The sequence below is a fragment of the Ceratotherium simum genome, chromosome 21, assembly GCF_057802395.1.
Source record: "Ceratotherium simum simum isolate JZ-2026a chromosome 21, ASM5780239v1, whole genome shotgun sequence".
NCBI lineage: Eukaryota > Metazoa > Chordata > Mammalia > Perissodactyla > Rhinocerotidae > Ceratotherium > Ceratotherium simum.
The window spans coordinates 19355770-19377981 of NC_141920.1; the positions used below are offsets into that span (position 1 = coordinate 19355770).

The 22212-nt window shown below is 43.8% G+C and overlaps 1 protein-coding gene across 4 annotated transcripts in view; it reads left to right on the forward strand.

Annotated features, from left to right (window-relative positions):
• ZHX3 (zinc fingers and homeoboxes 3) overlaps nt 1-22212 on the forward strand; it is a 130705-nt gene that overhangs the window by 17278 nt on the left and 91215 nt on the right. Inside the window, exon 1 of one of the 4 annotated variants that reach the window (XM_087445267.1) lies at nt 3270-3349. The exons of 2 other annotated variants lie outside the window; for them this stretch is intronic. The gene's annotated coding sequence lies outside the window, so the exon portion shown is untranslated. Of the gene's footprint in view, nt 1-3269; nt 3350-3702; nt 3765-22212 lie in introns of those variants that run through there. One more of the 4 variants, XM_004430395.3, reaches the window with a different exon arrangement.

Sequence of the window (22212 nt, forward strand, 5' to 3'; positions counted from 1 at the left end):
CAAAACAATTGGTTTTCGTGGTCTTGATCCGCAGAGGTGGGTTCCTGGTGAACTGCATGACGGGTAAGCTGGCCATGATTGTGGGGGGGACACTTGACTCAAGTTGGGACATTTAGAGCCTATTCCCTGAGGTTTTGGAATGGGAATTATCAGGGATTTTTAGTCTCTCTCTGGTTAGTTGGAATTGTATCACGTACTTGGGAGTGGTTGGTAGACATATTTCCCACTGGAAGCAGAGAAAACAAGTTTGCTGGAAGAGTCCCACTGGCAACCCTTGCTCTGCTTCCAGTCCATCCAGAAGTACAGCTGGGTTCTTGCCTTTGGCCTGAGAGACTCCTTCCCTCTCCCTGCGAAAAGTCTGAAGATAAATTCCCCTTTCATTTTTCTTAAACTGACCTGAAGGGTTAGTGGTACTTTCAGCCAGCAAACTCCTAACTGATATATGTTCTTTGCCTCTGGATCTGACACAAAAAGGTCCCATGTCGAGGCCATTCCAATAAAATAAAGGTCAGGTTGTAATTCTATTGCATCAACTACACTTCTGGCAGTTTCTTTTCTGCTTGAGAAAGCTCATCAGAATGTGAATGAGCACAGGTGACATTATTATAGGGATCACCTGGAATCTGCTTAAATTATTTTTTTAAAGGAAAATCATTTGCCTCCTTGGATAAACATTATTTGTGACACACTTCCCAACACTGGTATTAAGTGCATGCTGTTTCCTTTTCCTGGAATCCTCTCCTCATCAATTCTTTAGACCCAGCCCCAATGTCACCTCTTCTGGGAAGTCTTTCCAAACATTCCTATAGTATTAATTATGTCCTTCTCTGCTTCCCAAAGCTTGACACATCCATCTAGTGTTACATATTTTCTTCCAGAAGTACTTCTTTACACATCTGTCTCCTCTGAAATACTGAGTTCCTCAGTGGCTGGGAGAGTGCCTTGTTTATCTCTGCGTCTTACAGTGCCTGGATCGGAATAGATGTTTAGAAAAGTTTGTTGAGCAAATGAAGTTAAATTGGAGCAACATATCCCATATATACTAGTATTCATTCACAAAGTATTTATTGAGTACCTGACCATGTCACGCCACATTCCAGAGGCTGCAAATGAGCAACACAACGTCCTTGCCCTCAGGACGTTACAGATGATATTCAGGTCATAAGGGCTATGAGGAAAAGTAAAGCAGGATGAGGGGAGAGAGTGTGATAGGGGTTGGGACTTGATATTTTAGTAGAGTGGTCTTGGAAGATCTTTCTGGGGAGGTGTCTTCTGAGTAGAAATTTGGAGTAAGGGCACACACCTTATATCTTGGGGGAAGAAACACCAAATGCAAAGGTCTGGAGGTTGGAGTGAGCCTGCATGTTCCAGGAGCAGGAAGGAGGCTAGTGTGGCTGGGATGGAGTAAGGGAGTAGAGTGGAAGGAGATGCAGTTAGAGAGGTGGGGGAGGGTAAGGAGGCAGATCACATAGGATTTTGGAGGCCCTTGAAAAAAAGATTTTGGTTTTTGCTCTGAGTGAGGTGCGAAGACATTGGAGGCTTCAGAGAAGAGGAGAAATATGTTTTAACAGAATCCTTCTGGCTGCTTGAGAACAAGCTCTCTGAGAGCATAATAGATTCAGGGAGAGCAGGTAGAAGGTTATTGCAAAATTCCAGGAAAGAGAAGATGAGGGCTCAAATGAGGAAATTTTAAAGGTAGAGCTGACAGGCTTTGCTACTGGATTACATGTGGGATATGATAGGAAGAGAGGAGTCAAGAAGGACTCCAAGGTTTGGCCCAAGCCACCAGAAGGATAGAATTGACATTAACTGAGGTGGGGAAGTCTGTGAAAGGGGCAAGCTGAGGGGCAAGTTCCACAGTTTGGCTTTGGACACGTCAAGTTTGACATATTACTCAATACTTATGTATATATATATATATGTTCACTGGTTTTCAGGATCTGAAGGTTATAATGCAACCTGAAGTTAAAGTCAGCCTTATTGATTGAACACCAGGCACTGTACAGAAAACTTCACGTGTGCTTTCAATCATTTCTATTGGCTCACTTACTAATATTTTCATTGCCTTTTTATGGATGAAAGATTGAATAGCATGTCCAAAGTCACTCTGGGGGGACCTACCCGGTGGCACAAGAGGTTAAGTGCGCTCGCTGTGCTGCAGCTGCCCGGGGTTTGCCAGTTTGGATCCCGGGCACACACCGACGCACCGCTTGTCAAGCCATGCTGTGGCAGCGTCCCATATAAAGTAGAGGAAGATGGGCATGGATGTTAGCCCAGGGCCAGTCTTCCTCAGCAAAAAAAGAGGAAGATTGGCAGATGTTAGCTCCGGCTGATCTTCCTCACAAAAATAAATAACCAAAAAAAAAAAAAAAAAGGCACTCTGTGATTCCCCAGGTGTACAGACTGCAGAGCTCTTGCTGTATACTAAATTCTAAACGTGGGGACCACTTTCTGGGGGACCACTTTCTGAGCAAACAGCTATAGACTTGGGCTCCATAACAAAAAAGGTGCCTGGAAAATGCGACAAAAACTCAGAAAAGGGCCCACGGCCATCCCAGGCGTTACAGGTTACACAATAGAAGCTGCGAAGAAAGGAAGCATTATTGTACCTGGGGGGGGCTAACTGATGCTTGAAAGTTCTCGAGTACCTGAAGATTTAATGTTAAGAAATCAGTCATCAGAAGTTGTTGTTAAAACAGAAGAGATTAAAAACTGCAGTGAAGCGTTGGTGGGATAAAAGAAAAATCAACTTCCAGGCGATGCTTGCTGGGAAACACTTGACTGTGGGGAGAAGGGCCAGACGTCCCTGCCCTGAATGTGCGCTTTTGAAAGTGTAGCCTGGTGTGGCCTTCCTTAAGTGGTCCTCTAGAAAGACCAGGATATGGAGTACAAAAGCCGGGAACCTCTGGGGCCGCAGCATCCGCCCCCTGTCCCCTCCTTTCCCGCCCCCTTTAGGCTCCACGAGGGGAAAAGCAGGACCGGCGCCCGCGCATGCGCCCGGGGCAAGGTCCGCTCCCCGCGACGTCAGGGGGCTTGCGCCCGCACGAAAGCCCCGCCCCTCGGGCGCCAGAGGCGACCTGGGCGGGGGGCCTCGGGCCACGCCCCCAGCCTAGCCGAGCGGGGCCGAGCGGAGCCGAGCGCCTCCGAGCGCGGCCGAGCGGAGCCGAGCGGCCCGGAGTCGGTTGGTGCAGCTGCGTCCCCGCCGCTCAGCAGTCCGCGGCTCCGGCGTCGCCGCCGCCGCCTCCGCGGGCCCTGTGCCGGCCGGCCGGCCGGCCGCCTGCCGGGAGCGAAGCCCGGAGCGCGGGGAGAGCGGCCCGGCCGCGGGCGCCGCCGCCGCCGCCGCTGCCAGGTGAGCGCCCGCCGCGGCCCGGCGGCCCCGTGTGCCCTCGCGACTGTCAGTCCCCGTGTCTGTGTGTCTCTCTGCCTGTCACCCCCCTGTGTCTGCGCGAGCTCCTTCCCGCCACGCCTGACCCCCGGCTCTGCCCGCAGCGTCCGCCAACCCCTCCCGCCCGCTGCCCCGGTCTTTCTGTCAGCCGCCAGCACCCCCATGCTGGGAGGCTCCGCCCCTTCCCCCCGGAGCCCCGCCCTTCGCCCCATCTGTCATCGCCCCCCTCCGGCTGCCCGCGGGCGTCCTGGGGGCGTGAGGGTGCCGCCGCTGCTGGGGGTCGGTGGAGCCCCGCGGGCCACACAGCTGCGACAGGAGCGACGCGGGGGTTGTGGAGGGGAAGTGGGGTGTCCTCAGATGCCCGCCTGGCCGTGCGAGGGTGCGTGTCCGAGTGTGTGAGCGCCGCGAGTGCGCCCGAGGGCCGGGAGCGGGGCGCGGGGGGCGGCCTGACCGGCGTGCGGCCGGGAGCCGCCCGTCCTGCGGGATGGGGCCGCCCATGCCTCTGGTGTAAAGAGCGAACGCTTGGCCAGGGAGGCAGCTGACCGGGACTCGAACCACTCGGGGTACAGTAGATTCTTGAATCCCGGGACCCTTGTTTGCCCACACGAAAACAGTGAACCTGGGCCCCGCGTTCCCGGGTGGCGTGTGAGCGAGTTGGGGGCTTGTTAAACTTTCCCAGTTTGGGATCTTCATTCAGGGAATCCTGTCGGAAGTGATTGAGGAGTGGGTGGGCTGTAGAGTTTAGGTGGAAAGTGTTTGAGAGCTTGAGTCATCTTGAGTTGCGTGGTTTGCATTTCTGAGCAGTGATTGCCCTGGGCTTGTGCCCTGTGAGAAGCTGTTATGTGATGGGGGTTTAGGTAGAGGAGGAGGAAGGGCATACTCCTTTCTGTTTTTGTCTGTGTCATGTGAACACATAGTATGTTTATTCGTGAGACCTCCACACATCCTCACTTTAAAAAAGGATTACAGTAGTTTCCATTTATACGTAATCTTGTATGTTGTTATCTTGATGTTCTTTATTTGCCGAAGCTTGGTATTGCAATATTTCAAAACTAAGAGAAAATGCGTCCTGAAAACAATTGGTATTTTGCCGGATAATTCTCAACCATGGGGAAAGAGCCAAAAGCGCACTTCATTAGCTGGAACAATTTATTCGGGCTTAATTTGTTTCTAAGAGACATACAGTGGAAAAATCCAGAAGCGGCAAAGTAGCATCAAAGAGTCTTAGGAAATTAATGAAAAGGGCCCTTCTCTTGCTGCCTTGGAAAGATGATATCAAAGTTGCTGTAGAGGACAGAGCTACTATGTAATGATAAACATATTAACCAAGTTGGTTTTGTGACCTGGATACATTGAGCAGCGCTTGATTTGTTCTGTGCTTCATAACAGGCAAACACTGCATGGGAAGCGGGGTAATTTTTGGAGAAAATGTTCTTCGTGTTTTATTTATTTTTTTCATATTTAAGTAAGATTTCAGACTCTATTCAGAGATTCAAGCAATCTCACGGTGGGAGTGGGTTTTTTTTTCCTTTTTTTCAGACAACGTTAAAAATTACAAAAATAATTCATGGTTAAGGCAGAAAACTAGAAAAACAAAAGCGTAAGAAAAAAACCCCACAATCCCACAAACCATAGTAAACCACAGTTTGGTATTTATCTTTTTAGTCCTTTGTTCCCATGTATAAGTATTTTTTCTTACAAAAATCCTATCATACTAGAAGATTGTTTTATTGTATGCTTTTTTCCACTTATAAATAGATTATGAAAGATATGACTTGGTTTTATGGGTAAGAACTTGTGTTCCCTTTGTGATCCTTTAAAAAAGTATGTTGGATCCTCTGCTTAGAGTGCTCCAGTAGCTTTTCATCTTAAAGTGAAACCTGAAGTCCTTGCCGTGGCCTACTAGACTACCTCCCTGTCCTCACTTCCAGCCTTGCTGGATGGATCTCTTTGCTATTTCTTAAAAACTTCAAGCGTATGCCAGCCTCAGAACCTTTGCATTTGCTGTTCCCTCTGCCTATAACTCTGTTCCCTGGATATCATAGTTCTTGCCTCATGTCTCTGCTCAGATACAACTTTATCAGGCTTTCCCTGATCATTCTGTGTAAAATACATCTGCTTCTCCTGTTCCCCTTAACCCACTTTTCTTCATGGCACCTACCACTACTTGGTAAATACGTATTTATTTGTTGGTTTATTATCTCTTTCCCCCCATTAACCCGGAAGTGTGAGACTTTTTTCCCAGATGTATCCTCAGGGCCCAGAACAGCACCTGATACATTTATAAGTGCTTAATCAATATTTCTTGAATGAACGAATGAATGAATGCTCATTATCCATCCATTCGTGTGACTTTCCTGGTAGCCTCAGAGGCTTTCGGTAGCTATATCATGAACTGGGATAACAACCCCTTAAAAGTCAGGATAGTCCTCTCCTTTATATACCTGAGAAGAATTTTACAAGTGAGGCTTATGATCTCAAAGAGAATTAGTCTTGATTTAACTTGAACAATCGAGGGAAGGAACATTTTTGGCAAATGTTACTGACTTTCCTTCTTATGCATTGTCCTTGTGTCACATTGAAAGTCTTTGAAAAGTAGAAAGTACCCCAGTTATGTTCACAGCTGTGATTTCCATTTGGTGGTTCTTAGTGGTGTATAAGCTCAAGAGCATAGTGAGTTTTTCGTGTCGACAGACACCCAGATAGAATTACAGCGTGAATGTGTTTTCATTGGAGGAGTAGCTGTTATGTTTACTTATTTTCCTGGCAATTCTATCCTTTTCAACTCCCTGCTTATCAGTTTTTGGATGGCCTTGCAGGTATACTTAAGTTTTTTTGTTAACATTTTAAAATAAATCCTTGATCTCTTGAGCATTTTACATCTCTCATGTGACTCTCGAACTGTTTGAAAGTACCAGTTTCATCTTTCAGGATGAAATGACATCTGTCGACAAGCATATAATTGCATTTTCATTATAAGGATAGGAAAAATTGTATCTTGGGGTAGAATTTTTACAGAGAGGATATAGTATGAGTCTAAGCTTTTCAAAGGCTTGAATTTCAAGTAGGCTACGTTTAATTTTAGTGAGTTTTTGAAAAAAAACTTCGCTTTTTGCTCTAAAGAAGAAGGATCCCTTTGAACACATTCCAAACAGAGACCTTCAAAAACTTTTTTCTTATGCCCCAAATACACAAGAAGTCGAGGAAAAAAATCTTAAATGAACAATTTATTCTTTTTAAGGCCCAAAAGGAATGTGTTAAGAATTTATTTTTATTTGTTCCACAGGCATCTATTGAGGATGTAGTTGGGGCAGATCTGTGTGTTTTTGTATGGGCTACGTTACCATGTTTAGTTTTAGATTACCAACCTAATTTCTTATTATTTCTTCTCTTTTCTCGCTTGGCTACCTCCCTTCTCTCATCATTTTCTCTCCCTACATGACCTCATCCATTCCCAGGACTTTAGTACCCTCTGGATGTGGATGACTCCCTCAGTTACACCTCCCACCTGGACCTTTCTCTAGTTCCAGACTTGCGTTTTTAGCCAACGCCTTCCTGCTATTTCTACTTGCTGCCTCACAGTGATCTCAAACTTTACATGTCCAAAATTGATCTCTCAATCTCCCTCTCAAACTTCCAAATTTGTATTCCTCATTCCTGACCCCTTCCTTTCCTCTCCGCCAGCCTTCCCCTGCCCCAGCCTTTTCTGTCTCAGTGTCTTTACTGTCCACTCATTGTTCAGGCCAGACACCTGAAAGTCATCCTTGATTCTTCGACTCCTCACCCACATCCAATCCATCAGCGTGGCCTGTTGGCCCAGCCTCCAGAATACCTCAAATCCTCCCTTCCCTCCATCTTCCTAATCCAGCCACCGTCCTCTCAACTGAATGACTTCTGCTGCCTGGTGCCTGGTCTCCCAGCTTCCACGCTTGCCTTCTTCTAACTCATTCTCCCCATGGCAGCCAGAGTCATCCTACTAAAAAGTAAATCAGATCGTGTCACCCTCCTCACCCCTGCCTGGTGGCTTCCCACTGTACTTTGACCCACATCCACACTTCTTACTCTGAGGTGCCCGGCCCCTGCCTCCCTCTCTAACCTCTGCTCCTTGCTCACCATGCTTCTGTCAGGTTGGAGCACCGTCAGTTCCTCAAACATGCCAAGGTCTCCTCTTCTCTGCAGGCCCTTCCCTCTGCTCGGCGCTCTTCCCTCCCACTCTTCTCATAGAAAGAGCCTTGTCAAACATCCGGTTTCAGCTAAAATGTCCCTCCTCAGAGGGGCCTTTCCTCGTCACCCCTTCTGCAGTAGTTTCCTCCCCATTGTCCCCTCTCTCAGCGTATGGGCGTTTCCTGCTTAGCACTTCACCAAAATTCCAAGTATTTCATTTGTGTATTTGTTTCCTTCTTTATTGTCTACTCACCTAATAGACTGCAAGATTTATGAGGCCAAGCACAGCCTTGTCCTGTTTATGGTACAGTCCTGACACCCAGTGCTCTGCTAGAATCCAGTAGGTGAAGGTCCTCAATTTGAATAATAATATAACAGCTAACCTTTTTTTGAAACTTACTGTGTGCCAGGTCCATTGCTAAGTGCGTTCACGCATTATCTCTAAATCTCTGGGAGAACTCACTAAGGTGGTGATGGTTATTATCATTTCTATTTTTAGTTGAGAAAATTGAGTTAGAGAAGTTAAGTAATTTTTAACTTATGCAGCTAAGAAAGCGGTGGAGCTAGCATTTGAATCTACATGATCTGACTGTAGAGACTTCTTATTCATTACTGCCTTCTGATATGAAGGTAGAAATGAATGAATGTGAAATATGCTATAATAATATTTGATGGTTCCTCATGTTTGTGTTTCTAAGCATATACTGGAGTTTAAAAAATAAGAATGCTTGGGTGAGGGTGTTGCATTTCCTGGGAGGTTTCTGTTAATAAGCACTAAGCCAAAGCACATAGATTAGCTGTGTTCAGGTGCTGTGTTTTAATTTTACCTTTGCCACTCTGTAGCTGTCAGCTCCTGGGCAAATTACTTAACATGTCTAGGTCTATTTTTTCAGCTGTAAATGGAGAAAAATAATAGTTCTTGTCTCACAGGGTCATTGTGAGTAGCATACACAAAAAACAATCAATGTTAGCTATTAATATTATAAGGAGGAAAAAAACCCTCAGGAAAAGACTTGTAGCCCCATCAACAAATTAAAATTTGGATAAGAGTGAAAGATAGACCATAACTAATAGTATTGTTTCACTGACTCTGGTTTTGAACTTATCAAAATTATCAGGGAATTAACTATTTGGCTTGGGATTTATAATCATTCTATTGATGTATGGCAACTTTATGTATGGATTTAAACTTGTTAAATGCTTATAGGTAAGACAGCTTTCTTATCTTCTTTTTAAACTCCTCCCCATCTTAGGAAAGATTCTCAGGGTAGAGAGATCCTTTGAGAGGCTGACTCTTTTTTTCCCTTTCACCAGAAAGGTACTCACCGTGATTGCTGCTTACTTCAGTAATGATTTTCATCAGGGAGCTTACTTCAAATAACCAAGCAAACAGTAGGCCCAGTACAGGTACCATGGGCTTGGCAGCCCTTAAGTTGGTGTATCTGGGTGTAGTTGCATTTTCTGGTGGGATGGCTTTATGAGCAAGTAGTAGTCTGGTGGCCTCCATCATCTCTGTGAAATAGAAGGTGAGGTTATCTGCTAAGAGTAAATGGGAAGAGGTCAAAGGAAAAACAAGGAGATTTGACATACAATTGAGGTCAGGAAGAGGAAGAGTGGCTTTGGGGCCACGTCCATGATCTCTAGGCAGTATGCAGAGTTCCGTTGAGGTAGGAGACCATGCATTGATTGCGGTGCCAGTAGCATTCTGCTGCCTGGTTTTAGGAACAAAGAAGGCATATAGTTGGATCGAGCCAGGGTTGGGGTTTCCTTGGGGTGAGTGGCAGAAGGCCAGTGGAGCAGATGAACTGAGAGTATTGGCCAGGGATTGATTAACATGTTAGGTAAGAGTCTCTGGGCTGGGTGGGGAGGAGAAAAGGAGCAGATGTGTTGATGAAGTCAAGGAATGGGTGTAATGGAGTGATGGAGTAATAGGAGGATGTGGTTAGAGAGGGACATGTGAGTGGAAGATTTCAGAGTTGGAGCAATTAATTACTGGACGTGACAGGCTCCTAGGTTTTGCCACAGACACAAATGACTGAAGTGAACTCAGTGAAGATGAGTAAAGTCAAGGAGGTCCAATAACTGAGAGACTGGAGAGTTGTTTGAGTCATCGTGTTGTCAGAGAAGCCATTAGAAGGATAGGAGGACATTGGGGTGGAGAGAAGGAAGGCATGCTCAGTCTTCAGTGGATGAAGTACCAGCAATGAGAGGAGGTGTTGTGGGCAGCCTGCAGGAACCTCAGATCAGAGGATTTTGTCTGAGGGCAGTGGAAGAGCAGACCTGGAAGCTTTATTGGTTGCAAGGTCTCTCTGGAAAGAGTTGGCCTTGGCCCAGGTTCATTATGCTTCGGAAGGAATCCCAATTCCAAGTGGGCAGCACCAATGACATATATAGTATTGTGTTTCTAAACTTGGTCCGGAAAATCATCTGAGGGTGTGTGTTAAAAATACAAATTTCAGAGCTCCATCCCGGGCCCAGTGAATTGGAATTTCTAGGAGGGGGACTGAGAATGTATATTTTAACACCCGCCAACCCACACACACACCTGGTAATTCTTTATAATTAGGCAAGTTTGGGAAATGCAGCTGTAGTGATTGAGAACATGGGGTCTGGAAGCTGACTGCCTGGGTCTGAAGGAGGTAAGACTGGTGGGAGCAAGCCTTACCGCATGACTCTGAATAACTTGCCTTTCCAGGTTTATCTGATATCAGAAGCTGTGAATTAAGGGACCCTCCATTAGTAGCACATTTATTGACAGAAGCAAGAAGATTCAGCTGGTGATGACAGAGACAGAAACGCTATACACAATAATTCAAAGTATAGAAGTTTGGGGACATTCATTGTAGAGGGAACAGTCTTGTTTGCTTCAGTGGTTTCTGAATACATTGATTAATCATAATTGTTATCCTGTTCAACAAGAATAGGTCAAATTATGGTTTGGTTAGTTCAGAAAGGCTGAGAAGGCAGTAATGCAGTTTAGAAAGCTTTCCATCATAAGCTTGTATGTTTTAGTACATCGTTATTTGTAAAATTAACTTATGTGACACAATTCTGTCTTTGAAGATACTGGATTAAAAAACCATCAAAGACAAGAGCAGTTATTATCCCCAAGGGGCAGCATATATAATTAGATACTTAATATCATGATATTATCATCCCTACCACCTCATTCTCCCTATTTTCACCAAGAAAATTCTGTTCCTTTAAATCATAAGGAAGAGGTATCCTGCAAAGGAGTAGCTGCTGAGGAGGGAACTTGGAATCAGCTATTCTTGGCTGACTACTTAGAATCCCCTATTGCTAGTAAGGAGGTTTTGAGTTTGAGTTGCAGTGTTTAGAATACTTAAACTATATTTACCACCTGGTTTGTCTAAACACTAAAGCTTTGGGAAAAGAATGTTGTCAGCCCTACTAAAAGTGGTTGCTATGGACCTTGAACCTAAAATTTGCTTTGCTCTATTGTGTATTCCATTTCTTATTTCCTCTTAGCACTGCTGGTACTGAGAAGCCTGGCTTTCAAACTGGTGAACTGGGTGCCAAACATGGCCTAGCATCTCGGTGATATTCCTGTCACTTACTACGTACTTCCACTTGCTGTCTCATCTCCCTGGTCAACTGCAGGGAGCCACTTGAATGCACATCTTGAGACCTAGAAAATGTGGCATTGGAGGTTTAGCAATGCCAACTTAACCAGAACTTTCAATTTGCAAGTTGAGATTTTTAAAAAGTAATTCCATTTTAGAAAAAATTAGAGATTCAGAATTTTTCCCTTTTAGAAGAATGTTTTCTTCTAAAGCCGAGAAGTACTGAACAGAAGCCAATGAGCATTTTAATGATAGTAACATGTTCTTCTAATGTCACACTTTCCTGCCCTACAGAACTCAGGAACCTTTGCAGTCTCTGCTGTATGATGATGTTCCTTATAATGTTTGAGTCACTACGAGTATTCAGTTTAAGTGTTTGTATGCCTGCTGTGAACTAGGTACCTTGGGGTTAAAAAAGAAGGTCCCTGGTCTCAAGGAACTTAATTTTTAAAAGTTAGACAAGGTGCATTTAAATCTCTAACCTCAAGCAGACCATGTTGTGTGCTGTGAAGGAGGTATAATCAAACTGTAGGATCACAGATACAAGAGAGGTTATTTCTTGTGGTGGATGGAAGTGGCGAGGGAGGTTGGAGGATGCTTTCAGGAAGTGTTTGTATTCAGACTGGATCTTGAAGGTTGAGTAGAATTTTGAACTATTATATTTGATATTCTCTGTTTACTAAGGCATCATTTATTTTAGCAAGACTACAGAAATATTTTGGCACTTAGTGAATTGGCTTTCAGTTATCTAAATGACTTGCTCATCCAGAATGCCTCATTACTTAATTATTTTGGATAACTTGTCTCTGTAATTAGCATATGAAGTATTAAGAAATGTATAGTGGAGAAGGGCTTTTATGGAAGCCCTTAAAAAATGATCTTGGAATCATAGTGGATATCTCAAATCCCAAAAGAATTGGAAATATGGTGCTGTGGTGATGAATAGAAAATAGGAATGATAATGGAATGTATGTGTTTGGGTATATGGTTTAGGAAGATGGAGCTCTAAGTGATGTTCATGAGGTCTTCATAGAAAAGGAATAGTCTGCCAGGTTAGGAGGCCTCTTGAACACTCACCTTCTCATTTCTGAGTGTGGTTCTCAGGGGTAGTTGGCAGTGAGAGCCCTATGGGCTGGGGCCATAATAAACTGAAGGAGGCCAGCTCCTCCTCATTCTCCCTTGCTCTAGCATGTCTAAGCACAGAGAGTTTTACAGAAAGTCTGTGCAGCCGTTCCCAGAATGGCTCTTCTGCTCCGGGTCTCTGTGTGCCTTGTTCATGGGCTTGGCCTGCCTCAAAGCTATATCTTCCTGCCACAGAGTGGATTCTCTCTGGCTGACGTGTGTCCTTCTGGGTGAATCCTCACTCCTTTAGCAAGCCCATTTCTCGCCATGGTAGGTTAGCTACAGCCGGACCATTGTGCCACCCTTGCAAATGGTCATTATTATGCCTGAGACCTTGCAGTCAGTTTTTCCTTTTCCCACGTTAAGGCTCTGTTTTCACTCTTCCACTTCTCCCATCAATTCAACACTTAATTTTCCAGGAAGCTGAAAAACATACCACTTGCTACCTTTTGTGCTGAAACGGGTTCCTGGCTCAGAATTCTGATCTCTTTGGGAATCAACACATATGGTTTTGAAAAGATAGTATTTTCCTTTTTGTTTATTCCTGATAATGCCAATAGCATTTTAAAAGCAAAGATATTTGGCACTGCTATATGCCCCATTTTACCATGCAGGTGACTAAAGCAACTCTAAGAAAATGAATTTAGTCACTCATTAATAATGTACTTATTGTGTGTCAGATACTATGCTAGACCCAGCAGGGAGCAAGTCAGACATGGTCTCTCTGTGGCCTCATGCCACTTACAGTCTGGTGGATCCATGGCCAGGAAGCCGTGATAGATTTATAGAATCACTGTAGAGGGGAGCCGGCAGAAAGGCCTGGCGTCTAGTCCTGCTTTCGCCTTTAATCAATTATATGACCTTAGATGTTTGCCTCTATTTTCTGTCATCTGGAATAAAAAACCCTTTAAAAAGGTTTATAAGAGTCTTATAATATTTAAATGACACTACATAGAAAAGAGCTTTGAAAAGGTCAAGTTACTATATATGCAACTATGGGGGGGTAATCAGCCCCTGCCTTCTTTAATTAGTATGGCTAATGGAGGGTTTCCACTACTCTGTGGCTTCAGAGTATGCCATGTAGCTTCAGAGAATTCCTAAAAATAGTACTTGGACTAAATATTATTAATATTTCACTAATTCTAATGTTTATTAATAATAAATAAGAAAATCAGCTAATTTTTGTGGGGTTATAACCCAAGTGCCTGGGGTTAATATAGGCTACTTAGTCATCCCTAAAGAACTGTAGATTTAATACCCTCTGGCAATATTTCAGAAAACAATGCTTCTAGATATTTACTATATAACTAGAAATTTGTTACTACAACAATAGATATATGATAATATTAATTCTCTAATACATACCATGGTAATTATAATGCAGTAAGAAAAATATAGGAACAAAAATTATAATAAAATAAAAAGTATTGTTTGTAAATAGTAGAAGATATCTTTAGTTTTTGCAGATTTAGGTAGATAAGAAGTTTTGAATCACATGGTTCCTTTTTACTTCTGACCTTCTGTTGTTTTTATGGGCCCTCTTACATGCATATCACTCAAGGATATGTAGGCCTTTCATTGTAGGCATTTTCTGTAGCAACCTGGACAAGACCTTTAGTCTTTCTGAACCTCAATTTACTCATACAATTTGGCTTTTTCTTTGCCATGCCAACTTCATAGGGTTGTGAGACATTCAAATAAAGTATTGGAACGGATGTGCTTCTATCTGTGTGATGGTTCTCATTCAGTCATAGGTGTAGTGGTTAGGTAATTCTGGCAAATGAATGCCCCAGAAGGGCTGTGTCTTGATGTGTAGCACAGCCTTTGTTCAAGTTTCCTGATTCTTCCTCACCACCATTCAGTGCCTTCCACATATCCGGTTGTCCCATTCTCATTTAACAGCATTTCACTTTTTACCTGGTTGGTCGTTAGCCAGCGTTTATTGAGCTTCTGCTGTGTGTCAGGCACTGTGCAGGGTGCTGACAATATAGAGCAGAGAGGGCCAGACCCTGACTCCAGAGTGCCTGTTTGAGGGGGCAATGAACCCAAGACTGCAACATCAGTTCTTGCCTGAATTTCCAGCCTGCTTGCCTTCCTTACAGATTTCAGACTTGCAGCCCCTACAGTCATGGGAGCCAGTTCTTTAAATCTCTTAGTGTGTGTGTACATACATACATACATACATACACACATATGCTATTGGTTTTGTTTCTCGGGACAACTCTGACTGATATAGTACTTAACAAATGCTCTCACTATTGATGCAGAAAGAGGAGGAACAAGTGTGGTAAGCAAGATGCTTAGTGTGGTTTTAGCCATGTTGGGTTTGTGGTGTCCATGGAATCTACCTGGAGATACCGGCAGGCAAATATAGACAGGGTGTGGAGAGGTCGCAAGAGTGGTCTAGACTGCAGATATATAAGTTTGGAAGTTACCAGTGTGTAATTGTCGGTTGAAGCTATGTTTGTGGATGATTTCAAACAGAGAGAGTAGAGTGTGTAAGGTAAGAGGAGGTATCAAGATGGAACCTCAGGAAACACCAACATATAGGGGGAGGTGGAGGATGAGGAGCCTATAAAGGAAACCAGGAAAGAGTAGACAGAGAGGAGGAAGATTAGGAGGGAGTAGGGTCATTGAAATCAAGCAGGGGAGAATTTCAAGAAGTGAATCAGCGTTGTCAAGTGCAATAAAAAGGTTAAGAGAAATGTTGGAATATGCCCATTGAATTTAGCTCCTAAGAGGTATTGTTAGAGGTGACCACGTCAATGTCGTAAAACATTACAGTGGGTGGAATAGAGAATCCATGGTGATAAAGTAGAGATGTGTGTTTGCTGCTGCTGCTTCTTAAAGGAAGTCAGTTATGAAGTATGAGGATAGGAAGGAGCTGTGGGCTTCCTGAGGAAGGGACGATTTTAGGGTGAGAGGGGCTCTAGCATGTTCAGAGGCTGAAGCTAGAAGAAAGGAAGGAGGTAGAGATTCAAGGGGAGAAAGGACAAATGATTGATCAAGGTCTCCTCCATGGATGGAGGGACATGCACAGGGGATGGTCAGTGGCATTGCCAGAGGAGGGATACCTCTTTCACTTGGTATGGAAAGAGGAAAGGCTATTTGGGGTTACAGATAAGTCTATAGAAGGTAGGAGGCCGGAAGTTTTGCCCTCGTAAAAGCTTCTATTTTCTTTGTGAAGTGGACCTTTGGTGCCAACTTATAGCCAAGGGGAGATGATGCAGTAAGGTCTTTGAAGACAGAGGTGAAGGTATAAAATTACTGTTGTGGACTTGAAAGTGCAGGCTGATTATTGTTCCCCACTGTCTATTGAATGGAAGTTATACTCCCCAGTCTGAGGTTTATAAAGTCTTCCACAAACTGCCTTTAACCAATTCTGCGAAACTGCCTATCTTTTTTGTTTCATTCCAGCACCCTTGTGAAGAGTATCTCAGCTGTAGCACTAGAATGTGGCTTTGCGAGACTAGATGCTGTAGTGAAAATGCCATTGGACTATGAGTCAGGAGTCCTGTAGTCCAGTCTTGGGTCCTCCATTTACTAGCTATGGGACCTTGGACATACCTTAACTTCTCTAAGTCTGTTTCTTCATTTGTAAACTGTTAATTATAACAACAACAATAATCAATGATGATGATGATGGTTGTGTCAAATGAGAAAATGTATTTTAAAGTACTTTGAAGAGACTAAGTAGTATATAAATGGAGGTGAGGTCATCAGGCCGTGAGTAATCCTAATTCCAGGCTTTTGTATAAACTTTCTTCTTTACCGCTAGAGTCCTCCCCCTTCTCTCCAACAATCTAAATTCAGCCTGTCTTACATAGAGAAATGCTAGCTCCTGTAACAGATAAACCCTGCTGAAATCTCAGTGGCTTAAAACAGTAGACATTTTCATGCTCATTTCAAATCCAATCAGCTATGAGGTTTGAGGGGACCCAGACTGACGGATGCTCTGCCATCTTCAAACCATGGTTTCCAAGGTTGCCCTGGGTGTTGATGTCCAGCCAGCGGGGGGTGGGGGTGGGGGAGAAAGAGAGTGTATGATTGTCTGTGAGGCTTTTATGCACCAGGCCAAAGGAGAGATGATTGAGAGGAGGCATTTACTGGATGGAAGATGAATTTGTGGTGTATGGGCTTTTGTGCACAGAATGGTGGAGGGGGCTCTGAGAAGAGAGAGGCAAGACCTGTGCAGCCCTAGGACAGAACAGAGGGGCCACTCCTGCTTTGATGGACAGAGCTTGGGAAGGCCGGGGGGACCTAGGACTGGTTCCTGGTGAAGGCAAGCACTGCGAAGGTGGGAGAGAGGCCCCCAGGTCAGAAGAGATAGGCCGAGAACTGGGGTGTTTACACACCTTCTGAGATGAGCTTCCTAACAGCTGGGGAGATAGACACTTTATCTTTTTCAAGATAAGAAAACTGATGAGATGGTGCCTTGACAAAAGCCACATAACTAATAGGCAGCAGAGAAATGAGCTAGGACTTGAATCTTTTGCCGTCAAAGCCCCTGGTGGTGAGAGCCAGGAAATAATATCCCACTTGGAGGACTGGAAAACTTGGACTCTGAAGTTGGTTTGAGGTGAACCCTCGGGCACAGGGTGGAGGTGGACCACTGTGGTGGCTGTTCCTTTATAGGTGGCTTGCCCTTTGGCTGCTTCGGTTGGAGGAGAGTGGGCAAGAGAGGAGCATTCCAGGCGGAGGGCATAGCCTGAGCAAAGATCCTAAGGCAGAAACATGCTCGAGGGTTCAAGGACTGAAAGGAGGCCAGGTTGGTCCATGACAAGCAGGAGGGAGAGGTGCGTGAGAAGAGGCTGGAGGGGAAGCAGGGCCCAGATCGCACAAGATTATACGGGCCATGACAAAGAGTTAAGATTTTATTCTAAGGGCAGTGGGAAACCATTGTACATTTTAAGTGGGGGGTAAGATAGCCTGATTTATAGTTTAAAAGACCACTCTGGCTGTTGTTTGGAGAATGGGTGGAGGGGAGGCCAGAGTGTATACTGAATGTAGTGGGGAGGGAAGAGGAGGAATTCAGGAGGAGATGTGAGTCTGGAGCTCAGAGCAGCGGTTCAGGCTGGAAAAGAAAATTTGATCCTGTATTTCCTATTAGCTCACTCCCTGTTATTAACCGAGCTTCCTGCGAGTAGCCTTATTCATGGTCTCTACTTAGTCACCTCCTGCAACTCAGCCCTCTGTGCGCTGGCCTCTGTCATTGCCACTTCCCTGAAATGTCTCGGGCAAAGGGCACCCAAGGCCCTTTGTGGTTAGCCACGTCCATGCCTTTAGTCCTCGCCTGGCTTGACTTGCATCCAGTAACATTGTGAGCCATTCTTGCCTTGAAATGCTCTTCTCTTTAGCCCTCTGTCTCTCTGGTCCTTCATTCTGTGGTTGCTTTGTGGTCCCCAAGTCCTCAGACCAGCCCTAAAATGATAGCATTCCCCAGACTTCTGAAATTGGTCTTCCTGGGTTTCCTCTGTGCTTCTTTGAATAGAAAGAGCCCCCGCTCCCCTTCATCAGGCCAACACCTACTTGCTTTTCCAGCTTCATCTCAGGTGTCCCCTCCTCCAGGAAGCCTTCTCCTCCTTTTCCATTTCTCCTGGAGCATAAAGTGGATATGATAGCACTTAGCACCCTGTTTACTTTTTTGTCTCCCAGTCTAATAGTGCCTGAAGGATAGAATTACAGCAAAATACCCTGTGATCTAGGACAAAGATTGCTTTCTCCAGTTCAGATGAAAGCAACACTTTATAATGAAGGTATCTACACCTGATTCTATGTCCTTTAACAGAGCATTCATTTCTCACTGGGTCTAAAGGCTGTGAATTCTGGTATAATATCTTCTGTGAATGGAAGGAATTAATTTAACTCAAAAGAATCAGTAATTGTCTCCATCTTCGGGAAGAAAAAAATCTGAGAATTGAAGAATATGAATTGCTTCAAAAGAGCTTCCAAAAACTTGCATTGCATGTAATTTGGTTCCCCACTACCTAGTTCCCACCCCAAAACCTGTTACGTGTGCCTCGTATTTTGTGATTCCACAGTTCTGGGTTTGACATTATGATTGCCTCCATGGTGATGAACACTAATGTTCTCCTGGGCTGAATTGTGAAAGCCTTCGAAGGCAGCAAATAGGCTGAATGAAAAATGAGCTTCTGCCTTTATATCCTTCCCTCCTGCTAACCAGGTCATTGTGTAAATGAAAAAGAAGAGATGGATAGAGACAGTGTAGTATATACTTAGGTGTACAAGTCACATATCTGGAATTTCAGTAAGGCTCTGAGTGGTTAATGTCACTAAACTCTCATGCTTCTCTTTCAAATGTCTTTTTCTACTCTTTTGAATTCTTTCTTTTTGTCTTTCTCTCAGTTCCAAACCCACTTTATCTTTTTTGGCAGGTGGAACAAAGAAAATAAAATGTTGAATCACTTTCTTCCCAGTGGCTGCGATTTTTAGAATCTTTCTTGATTTTTTTCAGTGTTTAGTTTTCTGAGCCTAAAAGCAAAAAGCAGTGATGCCTTTGGCTAAACGAAACTCTTAGCTTCATTACTCAATATAATGCGACAAGAGGTACTTGTGCCTTTATGATGTTGCGTTGGGCTGATTATTTTTTAAGAAAAAACTCTATGGGGTTGCTGTTATTTATTTTTAACTATAATCATCTCTCAGATGAAATAAGACTGCCTAACTATGTGTAATAGTGGACTAAATATTACTCTCTCAAAGATTTTTTGTTATCAGGTTGAGAAATGCTTGCACACATAAGCCACACTCTATTGATTCCACTTATGTTTATTTCTGGTGTCTAAATAAGACATTAGGATTGCAGATTGTCAGACAGGAAGTGACCATAGGGTTTTCTGGTATGCCCACTGGTGAGATGCCAACTCCCCTTCTTATGTGGGGGACCTCTCTGTTAGCCTGAGAACATTCTTCCTCACAGGAAGCTATAATCTGTGTCTTGTGACTTTGACCCATTAGATTTACTTAGTCTTTCCTACCATATACAACATACACAACCCTTCAAGTACTTGAAGATAGCTACAATCTTCCCTTTTATAACCCCCATACCCTTCTCTCCAGACTGTGGTTTCTATCCTTGGTTTCTTCAGATGTAACCTCCTTCCTTATTCTACATATTGTGATCCTAATAGATCATCCCAAGGTTTTGTTAGCTTTTTCCGGTGGCTCAATGTCTTGTTGAACTTACTCTCAGCTGAAACTTATCCTCATGGAACCCACCTCTGAGTAAAGGTTCTAAAATATCTATTTAATGGATATTTTTATCTCAGTGGTCTTAACAGTAAAAGCTATGCTTTTGTTACATTTCATAATATTGTAATGTACTTCCCCCTAAAAGAAAACAAAGACTTTTAAGTCCTGGGGTGTGGGTAAAATGCCAGTAAGGCCGTAGAATTTGATTTCCAACCAGAGAAGACTTAAGCAACTTCAGTTGGTCTGATAATAGGAGGTGGCATTGATTGAGCCCTCACAGCATGCCCGCCACTGTGCCAAGGACTGTTACACGTATCATTTAGTTTAATATTCACACCAACCCTGGTTAATAATGATATCCTTAATAGTAGATGCTGTTATTGACCTTATTTAATGATGAAGAAACTGAGGCGTAGAAAGGTTGAATCTTGCCCCATGTTTCACTTGTTGCAGTGTAACCCAGACCTTGAGCTCTTAATACACTGTTATAGTGCTTATCTAACACTTTTCTGCTGAGTAGAACTCTGTGCACAACTCCCTTCTCTTGTGTCTTATATTTAGTTCTCTGGTTTTCTTAATTAAAATGTAAATTTAAAAAAGAAAGAATTGGATTGTTCTTTGCAACTCACCAGGGCACCTAGAAGAGCACTCTGGACAGAAGAGCACTCTGACAGTAGAACTGAGGCCCTTAGTTCTAGTCTCCAGACCCAGTAAAAAGAGATTAAACCTCTATGAGTTCTTCAGTCTTGGGATGCTTAGGGCCAGTCCAGACCTCATAGGTCCATCTTAAACCAGTAAAAGTCTAATGCTATCATTGTGGACTAGGACTAAACTCGGGGGAGTGTTCCCTCTGATTTGCCTTTGGGCAACTGGCTATCACAGACCAAATGGGAGAGAGTATGGCTGTTGTAGTTAAAGTTGCACTGGCAGCCAGATACTTGTATGTATTTAGTTCTGACTCTGCCATACACACCGCTCTGTGAGCTCCAGTTTCCCCATTTCCTGGGAGTTGTGAGGGAAAGGTATGAAGGTAGGGGAGAGTTGGTTACTCCATGTTCTTTTTCCTCTCTTTCAGAGGTTAAAATAGCCCTTTTGGTGTTGGAGAGGCAGTTCTTGTGCCTGTTACCCAACTGCACACTTGAAACAGTGGCACAGTTGGAATGATGGGACTTTTGGGAGGCTGCTGTTTCCCCTTCCCCTAGTTCCTAAGAGATTGGTGAGTTGGACACAATTATTAACTTGGGGTAAAACTGGGACTTGTTGGCTGAGCCTGGACTGAAGCATTAAAATATGGGGCTGCCTAGAACTTCTCCTCCAATTCACAGGGCCCCAAGGATTTAGGAACTGATGTTAATTCCTCTGTGGTTTGAGGAGAGTGGTTCAGTTGTAGGACTACTTCAGGCCTGTTGGGAGAACACTGGCTAGCTTTGCGGGTCCGATATTTTAGAATCATCTGGTCTTGCCTGTGTATGTAACTCAGGCTGAGATGAACTCTAGAACTGCTCATTCTTCCCTGTGATTCAAGGTATAAATGATTCTGGAATGCTATAAGTAGGACTTTATCAGTCAGAGTCCCAAGAGGAAAAGTTGGTATTCTCAATTTAGGATAATCCCAGAGAGCTTACTTAAAGAGATGTGGGTAGGATATAGAGGAAATCACAAGGGACAGGTACCCAGAGTTACAGTGATGGTGGAGCTATTACCACCCCTAGCTCCAATGGGACAAGTGGATGAAGTGGTTAAAAAGCTGGAACAGATTGTCATTTAGAAGAGGCCACCTTGAGAGGAGCAAAGACTTTCGGTTGAGGGATACACCCAGCCCAAGTGGAATGAATTCCCTAACCTCACCCCTTCCCTCACCCCGCACTCTCACCCTGTTTCCTCTCCTTGATCTCTTTCTGGGAGTCAGCATTGGACAAACTTAATCAGAAGTCAAAGGGCACAGGGGCCTGTTGATGTGATCCATAAAGATCAGTCTGGGGACGGAGAGCAAGGTAGAGAAGGGTGGAGAGTGCATCTGGAGGGACAATGGGAAGATATTAGACATAAGGACCATGCAGTTTCATAATGGGCAGAACTTGTGTGTGTGTGTGTAGTGAAGACGGAAAAAAAAGATGAGATAAGCATTTCTTGAGCATCACCATGTGCTAGGGACTTTCTCATGACAACCACCTTTTGGGATAAGTAGTAGTATTTCCATGGTATAGATATGGAAAACTGAACCCAAATCTCTTGGCCCTAAGTCAGCTCAGTCCTGGTGATCCCTGTGTGACAGATGGTAGCCAGATATCCCTCACATCTGACTCTGCAGTCCATTCCAGAAAGCCACAGTTCATGGCATTGCAGGGAGGACTGTAAAAGAGCTGCTGTGTATTTTTTTCCTTCACATCTATGAACTTGAAGAGAAGGGGGAAGAGGAGGAAAAAAACTCAACTTGGCATGAATGATGTTAAGTGAGATCAAATAAGGTGAAAAGCAAAATAGAGTCCAGAAATTTAGTTTTGCTTTTACCCAAAGTTCACGGGCAGCTGCTGTACAAAGTCCTTTTTACTTTCTACAAATGTTAAGCACTTTTCATAACATGAATCTCATTATCTTTTACTTTTGGTTGTTTGTGAACTTAATTAGCTTTATAAAAGACAAAGAACCAATTGAACATTAAGATAAAACTATGTGTCACCTTTGTTATTTCATTTCTTGCTAATGTACAAATTATTACATTTATGAGTTAAAATTATTTTGATT